Raw genomic sequence first — 3710 nt, 5'->3', positions numbered from 1 at the left:
CTGTCCTGCTCTTTCATAGTTCATATTTTCAATGTGCCTTAGCATTTCTGAGGAGGCTAATTTAGTATTATTGTCATTCAGTCTTTGAGGAAAAGCTAAAACTTCCACTCACTGTTTTTACTTTTCTTTCTTTTCTTTCCTCCAAATAACAAGTCCTTAAGGATCTTACTCAGAAATACCAATATGATGTTTTCCTTGTCCTCACACATGACTAGGTCAGAGCTTGATAATGGAAGTACTTACGTGTGTGTGTGTGTGTGTGTGCGCGCGCGCACGTGTATTTCATTATCTATACATGTATTTTTTTAAAATCTGGTGAAAACTACCCAACAGCTCTGCAGTCTGTCTTAACTTTCAGAGTTTCTCTGAAGATGGAAAATATTAAGTGTATTACTCATGCAATTATTTTAAACTGGAAGGCAAAGGGAGAGTGGGTGATTCATCTCCAACTCCAGAGACAAAGAGCAAATCAGGGCTAGAGACACTTCCCTCAGGCCTCAGGCCTCCGAACTTTGGGAGAAGCTGAAGGATGGGTATCTCCTGGGAGAAGCTCTCGGTCTGTGTTTGGGGAATCACTCAGGCCTCACTGCCTTCCCTGAATCCTGCCCCCGAGCCCTTGCCCACCTTGGGGACCTTGTACAGTGCCTGGCCGGAACTGCAAACATGACTAGGAGGACATCTGGATTCTGTATGGAGTGCTCCCCGGCACCTGCTCCGGACCATCCTGGGAGGTCCTCCCAAAGGCCATGAGAACCCAGGAGCCAAGGGAAAAGCTGGAGCCAGCATCGCCTCCTGAAGTTCATGGTCACCTTCACCACCTGGTGTCTTCCCACCACCAGCCCTGAAGCCTGGGAAATGACCTCGCCCATCTGCTGTTCTGGGGCAAATGGACAGGGCTGAGCTGAGCTCCCGAGGCTTCCTGGCCTCTGAATCCACACAGCACTTAAGAAACAGAAACAAGAAAGGGACCGAAAAAAAGAAGTACAGATATGGCTTAAAGAAAACCGTGATTGGAGATTTGCTGTAGAGGAAATAATAAATCAGGGTGATGATCCTTGGAGCAGGCACCTGCTAACACTTTCTGTAAAGATAAGCCAGTTTCACCTTAAAGAGGATATTAAACAGATCTGTCAACTCCAGGCAAACTAGGTTGGCCAAATAAACTGACAATTAATAGATAGCCCCAAAGACAAATGGCATTCTGAGAAGATTCGCTTAAAGGCTGGCATTTTGAAAAAACAGTGTTTAGGGAAGAGATGATGGAGTTAAAGGATCAAGTACCAGGCAAGAAATACAGCTCCTCCCAGCTGCAGCCTGAAGTGCCTCATCCTGAACCCATGCTCTGCCTCTTAGGGCTGAAATCGAAACGTATGAGTCACTCGACCAGAAAATTACAACGTCCCTTTTAAATATCTAGTTTTTAAAGGGTTAATCTACTCTCTAATGTTTTTCATTTCAAAAGAAGTAAGACCTAGGTTTTTTGTTTTTTGTTTTTTGTTTTTTTTTTAAAGTCGGAGTAACTTTCTAAACATATAATAGAAATCTAGAAAGATTGCAGAAGACTATAAAATAATAAGGTTTAAAGCCGTCTCCCAAGAACAGGCTGAGCCCGCACAACGGGAGCACTGATTTGTTATTTGTTCACAGCCAAAGACAGAAAGTGAAGCTCAACTCAATCTTCAGGTCATCAGCACATTAACTGTGGCTTCGTTTTTAAAAATCTGCTTCTGAGGCTCAGTGTTTCAGTAGGAACTTCTTTTTGATCACATCCAGTTGGAAACTACTGATTTTCACCACAATGCTCCAAGTTCCACTCATGTTTGCTTTTTCAGTCATAAGGAGCTACACAGGGAGGACTTCCAAAAGCAGGTGGAGAGCGTTCCCCATGGCTCACCACCTCCATCTTTTCACCGGGAGCTGCGTCCTCTGAGCCACAGCCCTGCCTTCCACTCCAGGGCGTGCTCCTGACATGAAATTACTCCTTGTCACAGCAGAGCAGCTAGAACGGTCTCCATGCCAACTGCTGCTCTGCAGGCTGCTAGGAGGGCTCTCTCCGCCTCTGTCTTCTCCATCTTCTCACCCAGCCAGGTGATAGGCTGGCTTCCTTCATGATCCTAGCACCTTTCTTACCGGCAGGCTTAGACACAGGCCAGAGTCCAGAGGAGGGAGCCTCTCCCCTTCTCAGCTCCTCAGTCCCTGCTTCTTTTGTGGCTCCAGGAGGTGCACATTAGACTTGCCTGAGTCTGGGTCAGGGTAAAAAGTTTCCTTCTTCTACTTCTGAACTATCCAGATCCAAGGACAGACTTCCCAGGGTGTGACAAAGATTCTTTGTTTGGCCAAATTTCAGTAAACCTTCTGAATCTTCTCCTAGACCTGTGTCTGCTTCCTTGTAAAATCTAGCTTCAGCAAATAATGCTGTCAAGGCAGTTTAATAAGAATCTCCCATCTTTGTTACCCGGTCACCCTCTGTATCTGATCAAAATGCTTTACTCTTCACCCTTGGTATCTGACCACCCTGGACTGCCTTCAGCAGGAATCCTGTTCGGTTGGTTCAGCCAGAATTCCCCACAGATTTGATGTCTCATCTTAGAGATTTTCCATCTCCTACCCGCTGCTAGTTGGCTATGCATCCGCACTTATCCAGGTACTCAGAACAGAGCCCAGTTCTTCACTGGGGCCTCTCTCCCCCTGTTGCAATGGTCCCAAATACAATTTGTCTTCCCCACTTTAACTTCTGAATGACCCTGGTTTCCTCCGGCAGGTGTTACAGACATGACTTACTGCCCATGCAGAAGCTCTCCCTCCCCTTATCTTGGCCTTTGCATTTCTCTTCCAAGTTTGAATTGCTGGCTTTGGTTGGTGGCTCAATCCTCCTGCATCCTGGAGGACTCCTTCCCAGAGCCTGGGGCCATCCACCCCCCAGGATAGCTGAGAGCAGAGTATTGTCTCCTTATCAGACCCTTTGCAGGTTGGCCCAGGGTGGCTGCAGTCTGTCTGACATCTAGGTCTTGACCTCAGCTTGGTCACTGTGTTCTTCCCTTGGAAAGAGGCCCTTTTCTTTACCCTGGAATTCGTAAGGCTGTTTGTCAGATCTACCCAGGGAATGTCATCTTTCCCCTGACCATCTGGCTTCCTGGTACCAGCCTTTGAAGCTGACTTGACCTGCTGGTGGGGCCCAGTCTCGCTTCTTCCCAGGCTGCCCTATGAGGTGGGGAGTAAAAGAGCTTGCGCACCAGCCATCCCTGATAGCACACGTGAGGGCACATCAGTGCGGCCTGAGAGAGTGATAAGAGCCCAGCCACCAGCACATGAAAGGTCAGGCGTCTAGACTATAAACTTCCTTCCAGATTTCTGCAATAACAATACACTGGGATGTTTCTGGACCAGAAAAACAGGGGGCTGGGCTGGGCACGGTGGCTCACGCCTGTAATCCCAGAACTTTGAGAGGCTGAGGCAGGCGGATCACCTGAGGTCAGGAGTTTGAGACCAGCTTGGCCAATATGGTAAAACCCTGTCTCTACTAAAAAATACAAACGTTAGCCAGGCATGGTGGGTGCCTGTAATCCCAGCTTCTTGGGAGGCTGAGGCAAGAGAATCGCTTGAACCTGGGAGGCGGAAGTTGCAGTGAGCTGCGATCATGCCACTGCGCTCCAGCCTGGGAGACAGAGCGAGACTCTGTCGAAAGGAAGGAAGGAAGGAAGGAAGGAAGG

This window comes from Mandrillus leucophaeus, unplaced genomic scaffold, assembly GCF_000951045.1.
Source record: "Mandrillus leucophaeus isolate KB7577 unplaced genomic scaffold, Mleu.le_1.0 Scaffold1324, whole genome shotgun sequence".
In the NCBI taxonomy this organism is placed as follows: domain Eukaryota; kingdom Metazoa; phylum Chordata; class Mammalia; order Primates; family Cercopithecidae; genus Mandrillus; species Mandrillus leucophaeus.
The sequence above is the reverse complement of the archived record's forward strand: the minus strand, read 5'-3'. Positions refer to the sequence as shown.